Here is a 12714-nt window from a genome sequence, read left to right on the forward strand (position 1 = left end):
CGGCAATTCATCAGTGGCATACACCAGTACCCGACAATTTAGAACAGAAAGAATAGAGCATCACACATAGATTAGATAGATAGAAACATGTCAGTCACATATATAATAAGTACAGTGACAGTGGTGGTTACTTTACTTGTCATTTAGTGTTAAAATAAAGGATTTATTAAAAAAAAATTGGCGTGGGGTTCCCCATAATTTTAGTCTCTAGCGGAGGTTAAGCAGACAGCTGGGGCAGATGTTTGAAGCCTGGAAAGGGGGTAATAGCCTGATATTAATAGCCTGGGAAGCTCCGTGGGTATTACCCCCTTTCCAGGCTTCAAACATCTGCCCCAGCTGTCTGCTTAACCTCCGCTAGAGACTAAAATTACGGGGAACCCCACGTCAATTTTTTTTTTAATAAATCCTTTATTTTAAAACTAAATGACAAGTACAGTAACCAACACTGCCACTGTACTTATTATATATGTGACTGACATGTTTCTATCTATCTAATCTATGTGTGATGCTCTATTCTTTCTGTTCTAAATTGTCGGGTACCGATGTATGCCACTGATGAATTGCAGGCTTTTCATATTTCACTGTGAGCACTGTTCCCATAGATTTGGGCAATCACTGTAATGCCACAACCACCATGGCTGTGGCATTACAGTGAGTGGCAGACAATCCCTGCATGATTGGTGCTCTAAATAGTGCCAAACATACAGGACAGGGACCCGAGCTACCGCCCGAGCATCGCACAAGTACTCGGCGAGCTCCGAGCATCTCGAGTACTGAGATGCTCGGGCGAGTACCGAGCAGTGACGAGCATGCTTGCTCATCACTAATGCTAAACTGAAAACTGACAGGATTTATTATCCCCTATTTATGCTTCTTCTACTTAAGATGTTGACTATTTTCAATGACTGGAAATGTTACAATTAATTTTTAATACAATTATAAATAAAAACATTTACCTAAATAATTAATTCTTGAAAGAATAGCTTCACAGGTTCCTAGACAACATTTGAAGTTGCCTAGAAGTCCCTTCAAAAAGTATCTCTAGATATGATGTTCAGTATAGGGCGTTTGCTCTAAGAGAGGTACTATGAGAAACCTATCCCTTAGTGTCCCTCTTAAAGAAAAGTTGTGGATCAATTAAATAAATCCATTATCAGTGGACGCCAGGCAGCATCTCCTCTGTGAGTCACAATTAAATAAGCAAGGAGCTGACAGTTTCAGAAAGAACAAACCATTACTGTGCATTTCCTTGTCTGCAAATACAGTAGGTGCTACATCAAAGGTCAAGATAATTGCCCCTACAGCAGGCTGGTCTTCTCAAGAGAATCACATGGCAGAAATGGAAATGCCATAATAATAACAATCTAATATCAACATCATCCACAGATATATCTGTGATTGGGGTACATAATCACTTCTGTGGGTTCAAGCTCTAGGATTTTTGGCCTTGAGATACCACAGTTGTATAATATCAACCTAAATTATGGATATATCATAGTTGTATTTGTGTGTGTCTAGGATGATGAAAGTATGCTTAGAAATATTGAGGTCACATTATTCCACTAGGAGATTACTGTGGGAATATACGACACAAAGTAGCATCATGTCATAAGCTGTGATGGTTCTTACATACAATTAGCCACCCTCCTTTTACATGACCTGGATGAGGAATGGGGTGTGTGGATGAGATGGTATAAAATATCTCACCCAGAAACTTCCATTGTCAGACCCAAAGAGACTTGTTCATTTTGTTAAAATTTCCGCAGCGTCTGTTCTGCCCGAAGCGATTATAGATCCAATTCGTTAGATGTTTCTGTATTTTATCCATTTTATTTTATTTTGTTTTTACATGTGTTTTGTAGCTATAACATCATATTGTAATCTTTTTTAAGCACTGTACTCTCTTTTGCATATTAATTCTAAAGTTTAATAAGTTTGTTCCTTGCTGCTCTAAACATACTCACAACCTTGAATATCAAAAATATAGCCAGGTTGTGATACCCTGTGTATTCCAGATTGCAAAAACTATATCTGGGAAGTGCTTGGAAAAGCTGGGTGGTGTGTGTACTAGTTTATTATTCAGTGCATGCGTCCCGCTGGCCTATCAAAATGGTGAGTGATGGCAGCAAAAAGTGTGATGTGGATGCAAGAACTGGATGTGGGGTGCATTTAGCTTATTGTTAGCCTATTGCGATAGGTAAGTGGATAAGTGAATGTGACATGTGGAGTCCCCGTTAACAGTCACACCCAAGTGACGTGCGAGTGTGATATGTTCGTGACAGTCCCTGTAAAACCTTGTTCTTTACCATGTCTCTTTCTGGAGTAATTTAGAATTCTTCAAGGGAGAAATTAAACCAAGAGCTCAATGTATTGTAACAAACTTGTATGTTGGTGTCTACTAGAGATCAGCGAACGTGCTCGCCACTACTCGGTACTCGCCTGAGCATCGCGGTGCTCAACAAGCTCAGCGAGTATTTCCTGATTGCTCGGGTGGGAACTCGGGTCCCTGCCCTGCATATTTGGCGCTCTTTAGAGCGCCAATGAACATGCAGGGATTGCTTGCCATGCACCATAATGCCATAGCCATGTTGGTTGTGGGCATTACAGTGTTTGGCTGGCTGAACAGCGTGATCAGGACTATATAAGACCTGACCCCGCTATGCTCGTCACAGTCTAACCTGGAAACAGGCAGAGTAGGGAGAGCTTGTTTATAGTTAGTATAGGTATTCCACAACATATATATATATATCCATCTGAACTAACAGTCCTTCTGAGGAATAATCCAGCTGTATATTTTCAGTGGTTAAGGTGATAGCAGGAATTAGGTAGGCAGGCAGGGTATGTGACAGACTGCAGTGCATGATACAGGACAAGAGGGTTCATTGCATGTTCAACTTCTGACTGATCCTGCTGTGACAAATATTTGTAGACATAGCCCCAGGTATCAGGGGTCAGGGCTAATTTTTTTTATCTTAATCCTGATTATTTGCTTAAAAAGCAATCCAGAGTACACCATTTTTCTGCTCCATTTGCTTTTAGCAACGCAGAATACAGCCAGATCTTTGCCATATTACAGCAATAAAAATCTAGAAATTTGAACTGAACATGGAAAATATTGGTCTCCATTTCCATTTTGTTGCAGTGTGTCGGTGAAGCTATTCACACTAAGTCTCTGTGAAGAATAGTATTAGTAAACTACAGGCCTGCTATTTAAAACCATGGTTCTCTGTCAGACATATCACATATAACTGCGTTCCAAAATCAATAATTTCTGGCTTCCATTTTAATTTCATTCCAGTGTGTTGGTCAAGCTAATCACACTAGGTCTCTGTGAAGAACAGTATTAGTAAACTACATGCCTGCTGTTTAAAACCGTGGTTCTCTGTCAAATGTATCACATATAACTGCGTTCCAAAATCAGCCATTTCTGGCTTTCATTTTCATTTCGCTGCGGTGTGTCGGTCAATCTATTCACACTAGGTCTCTGTGAAGAATAGTATTAGTAAACTACAGGCCTACTATTTAAAACCGTGGTTCTCTGTCAGATGTATCACATATAACTGCGTTCCAAAATCAGCCATTTCTGGCTTCCATTTTCATTTCATTGCAATGTGTTGGTCAAGCTATTCACACTAGGTCTCTGTGAAGAATAGTATTAGTAAACTAAAGGGCTGCTATTTAAAACCGTGGTTCTCTGTCAGACGTATCACATATAACTGCATTCCAAAATCAGCCATTTCTGGCTTCCATTTTCATTTCATTGCAGTGTGTCGGTCAAGCTATTCACACCAGGTCTCTGTGAAGAACAGTATTAGTAAACTACAGGCCTGCTATTTAAAATCATGGTTGTTTGTCAGACGTATCACATATAACTACGCTCCAAAATCAGCCATTTCTGGCTTCCATTTTCATTTCGTTGCAGTGTGTCGGTCAAGCTATTCACTCTAGGCCTCTGTTAAGAATAGTATTAGTAAACTACAGGCCTGCTATTTAAAACCGTGGTTCTCTGTCAGACGTATCACATATAACTGTATTACAAAATCAGACATTTCTGGCTTCCATTTTCATTTCATTGCAGTGTGTCAGCCAAGCTATTCACACTAGGTCTCTGTGAAGAATAGTATTAGTAAACTTCAGGCCTGCTATTTAAAACCGTGGTTCTCTGTCAGATGTATCACATATAACTGCATTCCAAAATCAGCCATTTCTGGCTACCATTTTCATTTTGCTGCAGTGTGTCAGTCAACCTATTCACACTAGGTCTCTGTGAAGAATAGTATTAGTATACTACAGGCCTACTATTTAAAACCGTGGTTCTCTGTCAGATGTGTCACATATAACTGCGTTCCAAAATCATCCATTTCTGGCTTCCATTTTCATTTCGTTGCAGTGTATCAGTCAAGCTATTCACACTAGGTCTGTGTGAAGAATAGTATTCTGAAACTTCAGGCCTGCTATTTAAAACCGTGGTTCTCTGTCAGACATATCACATATAACTGTGTTCCAAAATCAGCCATTTCTAGTGACTATGGAAAATATTTTCGTCCATTTAAAATGGGCAAGGTGCATGGCAAGGGATAGGGAAGTGGACGTGATGGTGATGGTGCATGCAGAGGCTGGGGCCAAGGCCGTGGCTGTGGGCAAGCTGAAATTGTGCCATAACAACCACCCACTTCTTTTCACTCGACCTTCCTGTCCCAATTACTAGGGGACCACACAACACCACTATTGAGCACAGAGCAGTGTCAAAAGGTTGTTGGTTGGATAGTAGATAATGCTTCCAGTCACTTTGCCACCACCACCACCACCCTGTCTTCCCCACAGTCAAGTCTCAGTAGCCGTGAGTCTGGACTGGATATTCCTCACCCTGATCCTCTTTCCTCCCACCATGCCAAGTGCATGGAGACAACTGATCCCACACTTGGACACTCAGAAGAGCTGTTCGCTTTACCATTTGTAGATTCGGGCCTCTTGCCCGGCCAGCTTCAAGCGAGTCAAGAGGAGAACACGTGTAGCGATGCCCAAATATTTGAACAGCCACGGTCACACGAAGGCAACGGTGGGAAAGTGCAATTACTGTCGCATGAGGTGGAAGATGATGATGAGACACAATTGCCTGAAAGTCAGGAGTTTTGACAATAATAAAATGGGGCAGTACCAGAAGGCCCTTGTTGCGGAATTATTAAAAAAATTCCCATCTGAAAACACTGGTGGCAGAGGTCACAGTTCTTTGGACAACGAAGGAGTACAGGCGAGAGAGACACAAATGCAATCCAGCAGAGGAACACTGTCAAAGTTCTGGGACAGTTTTCTCAGACCCTCCCATCGCACAGGCCCTGAGGTGCGGGGTACTCTCGCAAGGAGGGAAAAGTTTTGGAAGATGCTGAGGGAGTACCTTGCTGACCGTACCAACCTACTCCATGATTCCTCTGTGCCTTATAATTACTGGGTATCCAAACTGGATACGTAGCATGAACTGGCACTCTAAGCCTTGAAGGTCTTGGCCTGTCCTGCCGCTAGCGTTTTGTCAGAGCATGTTTTTGGTGCCGCTGGTGGAATTATAACTGATAGGCGCATCTGCCTGTCAACTGAAATTGCTGACAGGCTGACTCTTATAAAAATGAACAAGGGCTGGATTGGGCCAGACTTCTCAACACCACCAAATGATAGCAGCGTAACGTAAACTCAAATACAGTGACTTTTTTTTGGAGGTCTAACTCTATTCCCATGCACCTGATACGCTTCCTGATTTTGTCTATTTGCTCTTGCTTCCTCATCCTCATCCTCCACCACTATATCACCACAATATCTACCATATCACCATATCTACGTCTTTTGCAAGGGACATTGGAGTTCCTCCAAATTTTTGGCAGCCATTGCATTCACTGTTTAGGCAAACAGTATGGGAGACCCACTTCCTAATAATGGGAACATTGTTTTCAGGAGGCTCTCCGACCTCTACGTCTCTTGCAAGGGGCATTGGAGTTCCTCCAAATTTTTGGCAGCTGTTGCATTCACTGCAGAGGCAAACAATATGGGAGACCCACTTCCTAATAGTGGGAAAATTGTTTTCAGGAGGCCCTCCGACTTCTACATCTCCTGAAAAGGGCATTGGAGTTCCTACAAATTTTTGGCAGCTGTTGCATTCACTGCATAGGCAAACAGTATGGGAGACCTACTACCTATTAATGGGGACATTGTTTTCAGGAGGCCCTCCGACCTCTATGTCTCTTGCAAGGGGCATTGGAGTTCCTCCAAATTTTTGGCAGCCATTGCAGTCACTGCATAAGCAAGAACAGTATGATACACCCACTCCTTTCTTATGGGAACATGTCGTTACTGTGGCCCAGCTCTATGTGTCTTTAAATTGTTATTGGTGTTTTTCCTTAATTTTGGCAACCGTTGGACTCACTGCATAGCCAAAAAATAAATAGCAGACACGCTCCTTTCTAATGGAAACATGTCGTTACTGAGGCCAAGCTCTATGTGTCTTCAAATTGTTATAGCGGTTTTTCCCAAATTTTAGCAGCCCTTGCAGTCACTGCATGGGCATTACCACTATAGGAGACCCACTCCTTTATAATGGGAACATTTTTTTTTACTAAGGCCCTCCTCTATATCTCTTCAAAGGGGTATTGGGGTGCGTCCAAATTTTTGTCAGCCCTTGCACTTCATACCCAATAATAGTATAGGAGACACACTCTTTAATAATGGGAACAACAAAGCATAGCCGACTGCTTGCCCTTTAAGAATAGTGAGGAATAGTGTTTGTGACTCTCAGAATCCCTCCTTCATAAATGAAACAGGATGTGTCTCATCATGTCTCACACACCACATGGCCAAATAAGGTAGTAAAATGTAAAAATGACAGTTACCAGTGAATGTATTTTTCATAGTTGAAAGCAATGCAAAAGTGCAAAAACGCATCAAAAACGCTACGTGTGAACATAGCCCAAGGTGTGGAGGAGCATTTTTGTTTTTGTATATTTCTTTTGCCTTATATACAAGTCATTACCCTGGAACGGATGTTCCGTAACATTTTTCCCAGGAGAATCCATTTTAGTTTAGTTTTTGTATGGTTTTTTGTGAGTCTGTAAAAGTGGCATAATACCTCTGACAGAAAAATGATTTAGTTTCCAATAGACTTACATTGCCTTTTTTTAGTGCTTACTCATCACTAGTGTCCACACTTCTATAATACGCTCCCAAAAGAAACATATTTAGTATCACTGTATCCTTAACCCCTTCATAACTGGAGCATTTTCCGGTTTTGCGTTTTCGTTTTTAGCTCCCCTTCTTCCCAGAGCCATAACTTTTTTATTTTTCAATATGGCCGTAAGGGGGTTTATTTTTTGCGGGACAAGTTGTACTTTTGAACAACATCACTGGTTTTATCATATCGTGTACTGGAAAACGGGAAAAAAAATTCCAAGTGCGGTGAAATTACAAAATAAGTGCAATACCACAGTTTTTTTTGTTTTTTTTTACCACGTTCACTGAATACTAAAACTGACCTGCCATTATTATTCTCCAGGTCATTATGAGTTCGCGGACACCAAACATGTATAGGTTCTTTTTTATTTTAGTGGTAAAAAAAAAGTCATAATTTTCCGAGACCTGCAGTGTCTCCATTTTTCATGATCTGGGGCTGGATGAGGGCTTATTTTCTGCGCCGAGCTGACATTTTTATTCATACCATTTTGGGGTAGATCTGATGTTTTGATCGTCCGTTATTGCATTTTATTGCAATGTTGCGGCGACCAAAAAACCTTAATTCTGGCGTTTAGAATTTTTTTCTCGTTAAGTCGTTTACCAATCGGATTAATTCTTTTTTTATCTTGACAGATCAGGCGATTCTGAACGAGTTGATACCAAATATGTGTATGTGTTGATTTTTTTATTGTTTTATTTTGAATGGGGCAAAAGGGGGGTGATTTAAACTTTTATATATTTTACTATACTTTTTATATATTTTTAAATACTTTTTTTTTACTTTTTGCTTCCTTCTATAGTCTCCATGGGAGACTAGAAGCAGCACTTGCATGATCGGCTCTATCTGCTGAATGCAGCAGATATGCTCACTTGCTATGAGCGCAAATCACTAGGCGGTGCTCATAGCAATCTGGACATGACAACCACAGAGGTCTGCTGCAGACCACGGGTTGTCATGCCAACCCATTGGTAACTCGCGATCATGTGACGGGGTCACCGATGGGCAGGGTAAGTGACACGCATCCGGTTTGCACGAGTTAAATGCTGCTGTCAGAGATTGACACGTGCACGTGCACATCCTAACTCTCTAATGAACTATTAGGCCCAATGATCCTACCAGAGACATATGGAAGACATGCTCCAAAAAATTTAAATTGGAATCTACAAATTCACCCCTCACCTCTTTCCTATTTCACCCACACTTTCCAGACAGTTTGACTTAGTCTCTGATAAGCATTTGGAATAATACCGTTCTATTCAACTTTGCAGATATTACCAATCGACCAACACTTTTAATATTAAAATAATTTTAATATTAAAATTAAATTTTTGGCTTCCTCCTTGTTTTGTTCCCTGCAGGTCTCCATTCCTACTCCCTTTGAACATTTATGTAGAGCAGGTCCCTCAACGACAGGACTGATCTCTGATATATATGTTATTTTACAGCATCTTCACTATGATTTTCTAACTAGACACCCATGCATGTTGAAATGGGAACACTACTTTGGAAAACCTTTGGGAGATGGGGAGTGGAGTCTTGTTTGGTTGAGAGCAAATACTACAGCATCTTGTATCACATACAAAGAAAATCAATATAAAATATTAAATTTTTGGTGTTATACCCCAGAACAGCTAAACAAAATAGATTAAACTATCCCTCCACTATGCTGGAGATGTGGTTCGAATAGAGGTACTACTTTCCATGTGTTCTGGGATTGTCCCCTTATTACCACTTTTTGGACCAGTGTTCAATCGGTAATTTAACAAATTTTTGGACTAACCCTACCACTAGAACCTCAGATTTTCCTGCTCAATCTATTTTCACAGGTTAAATTAAAAAGAACTGTCAAATTAATTTTAAGCATATTGACAGCTGCGAAATGCATAGTAGCGGCACACTGGAAGCAAACATCCCCCCTTCTTTATTGGATCTCTATATGAGAATTAAAGACATCAGAAATTATGAATATCGTTATGCCTTGAATGAAAATAGCATTGAAAAATTCAACCTAATCTGGTCTCCTTATGATACCTTTTGGTCAACCTTGAATATGTGACTATCAACCTCCCAAACCTAATCAATCCTTTCCTCAACCTCCCAACCTCACCTTCCCCTATACTGTTCATTGTAAGTCTTGTTTGTCTTTTACCCCTTTTAGAGTACTACTCTTTAAAAATGTTTAAACTACAGTATTTCATTATTCATTAGTCTCATAGTTCAATCATAAACTGTTAACTAACTGGTCCAAATTGTCTTTAGTGAAACATATTATATGTCTTTAAACCAATATTTTTATTCTCGTTACATATTATATTTTGTATGACCTGAAATCTTCTTCAATTAAAAATTACAATTAAAAAAAAAGTCCATATTTACAAAGTATTAAAATATAACTTTAAATATCCCACATGGTAAATGCCATAGTACAAAATGGCCAAACTGCCATCAATGGCATCAATAAACCCTGTAGCTTGCCATACAAAAACAAGCCAACACACAGCTTTACAGATGGGAAAATAAAAAAAAAGTTATGGGTTTCAGAATATGAAGATACTAAACAAACTGTAATGCACACGCCCGGACTGACTGGCGTGTGCGTGATTAGTGATTCCACTGTGCAATGAACCGGAGAGTGCCTGGAGGGGCGTAACTAAGTATCTGCCCAATCCGACCAAGGTCGCACGAAGGCATACGATGCCAGTGCACCAGGGAGGAACCGAGCAGAGGGACCAGGTGCCACTCTAGGTCAGACCCCGGACACGGCTGTTGACCCACACCGGGGAATACAGGAACAGGCAGGCTAGAGTGCAGGCTGGGTAGGGTCCAGTACAGACTGGGAGATGGGTTCAGAGCTGCAGATGCGGTAATCAAGCAGAGCAAAGCAAAACAGCAGGTGCGGTAGACAAGGCCAAGCAGAGCAAAACTGCAGACGCGGTGGACAAGGCCGAGCAAAACCGCAGACGCGGTGGACAAGGCCGAGCAGTGCAAAACCGCAGACGCGGTGGACAGGATTGAGCAGACCAAAACCGCAGACGCGGTAGACAAGGCTGAGCAGAGCAAAACCGCAGACGCAGTAGACAAGGCTGAGCAGAGCAAAACTGCAGACACAGTGGACAAGGCTGAGCAGAGCAAAACCGCAGACGCGGTAGAAAAGGCTGAGCAGAACAAAACCGCAGACGCGGTGGACAGGGCTGAGCAGAGCAAAACCGCAGACGCGGTAGACAAGGCTGAGCAGAGCGAAACCACAGACGCGGTAGACAAGGCTGAGCAGAGCGAAACCGCAGATGCGGTAGACAAGGCTGAGCAGAGCGAAACCGCAGACGCGGTAGGCAAGGCTGAGCAGAGCAAAACCGCAGACGCGGTAGACAAGACTGAGCAGAGCGAAACCGCAGACGTGGTAGACAAAGCTGAGCAGAGCGAAACCGCAGACACAGTAGACAAGGCTGAGCATGAGCGAAACCACAGACGCGGTAGACAAGGCTGAGCAGAGCAAAACCGCTGACGCGCTAGACAAGGCTGAGCAGAGCAAAACCGCAGACGCAATAGACAAGGCTGAGCAGAGCAAAACCGTTGACGCGGTGGACAAGGCTGAGCAGAGCAAAACCGCAGACGCAGTGGACAAGGCCGAGCAGAGCAAAACCACAGACGCGGTGGACAGGGCTGAGCAGAGCAAAACCGCATGTGCGGTGGACAAGACTGAGCGGGCTGGAACCGCCGAAGCGGTAAGTAAGACAGGACAGAGATAAATCGCCGAAGCGGTAAACAAAGATAAAGCAAAGGGGACAGGGCTCTGTTCACACGGAACAGACTGGAAAAGAAAGGCAGAACCAGAAACACACAAGGTACTTGCAAAGAAGTAGCGAAAGGACTCCAACTCACAAACGGAAGTACAATGACAACGAGTAAAAGTTAGGTGCAGGTTCAGACTCTACAGAAAAAGGGAGCAAACGGATATAAAGACAAAACAGGTAAGAAGCTAGGAGACAGTTCAGACAAGAACAGTAACTGCAACAAAATGCAGGAACGAGCCTAGGTAAAGCCAAGTGCTGGTTCAGACACTGCAGAAAAAGGGAACAAACGGACATACAGACAAAACAAGTAGGAAGCTAGGAGACAGCTCAGACAGGAACTGTACTGCAACAAATACAGGAGCGAGTCTGGGTATGCGGCCCCCAGAGGGCGAGACGAACAGGCAAGGAGCGTGTTCAGACAGGCCTGGAAATACGGCCTCCAGGAAGGCAGACAGACAGCTGGCTAGAGTACACAGACAGGACACAGTTCAGACACGGGAACTGATACCACAAGGCAGAAAACATAGACAGGACCTGGCACATCAATGACAAGAAGCCAACTGACAGACAAGATGCTCAGGCCTGGATTCCAAGAATGAGCTGGTTTAAATACCAGGTGACAGACAGCAATAGGCTGAGGACGCATTAGGGGTGTGTCTGCAGCAGCTACAAGAAACAGGAAGTTCAAAGCAGACAGTATGGAAAGAAGCCAAAGTGGCAGTCTGCACTGGAAATCAAGTGCGCGCTCTTGCACAGTGGGAGATGGACCACTATGCAAGGACGCCGCCAGGTATGTTACACAAACGTATATTTCTTTTTAAGATTAGGGCTACTTCCAAGAAACTGAAAATCTGTGAAACACTGCTGCCCTCCGTTACTGTCCCCTCTTTTGAGGTGTACTGTGAACGCATCTACTCCCCCTCCAACCTCCAACTGGCTGTCATTTACCATCCCCCTGGGTCAGCCACCACCTTCTTTGACCACTTCACCACCAGGCTACTTCATTTCCTCTACACTGACATCCCCACTATCCTCATGGGCGACTTCAACGTCTCATTGACACTTCCCTCTCAGCTGCCTCTAAGCTTCTATCCCTCACTTCCTCCTTTGGCCTTACTCAGTAGACTTCCGCAACCACCCACAAAGATGGCCAAACTCTGGACCTCATCTTCACCCGCCTCTGCTACCCGTATAACCTCTCTAACTCACCCCTCCCTCTTTCTGACCACAACCTACTTATATTCTCTTCCCTCTCCTCTCCAGGTCCTCAATCCCCACTCCACCAACTTGCACACCCTCACAGAAATCTTAAACACCTTGACCTACACTCACTCTCTGAATCTCTTCTCCCTCTTACAGACATTAGTTCCTTACATGATGCAGAGGTTGCTGCCACTTCATACAACACCACAATAGCTGCAGCTCTCAATTCAGTCGCCCCCCACACACATACCAAAGTTCGCACAATCAACAGGCAACCCTGGCACACCAGCCTAACCAAAGAACTGCGATACGATGCAAACTCCTCCAGGGTTGCTGAGCGTAGATGGAAAAGGTCCCACTCCAATGAGCACTTCATCGTATTCAAACAGTCCCTCACTACTAGAGATGAGCGTTGTTCTACTCGAACTGTTCGCCAATCTCAAATTCGAGCTGTTTTGGACGGTGTTCGAGCCGTTCGGCGAACACGAACGATTTGAGAAAAATTCG

This window comes from Phyllobates terribilis, unplaced genomic scaffold (assembly GCF_046119375.1).
Source record: "Phyllobates terribilis strain yellow unplaced genomic scaffold, ASM4611937v1 Scaffold_3__8_contigs__length_932513732, whole genome shotgun sequence".
Lineage (NCBI taxonomy): Eukaryota > Metazoa > Chordata > Amphibia > Anura > Dendrobatidae > Phyllobates > Phyllobates terribilis.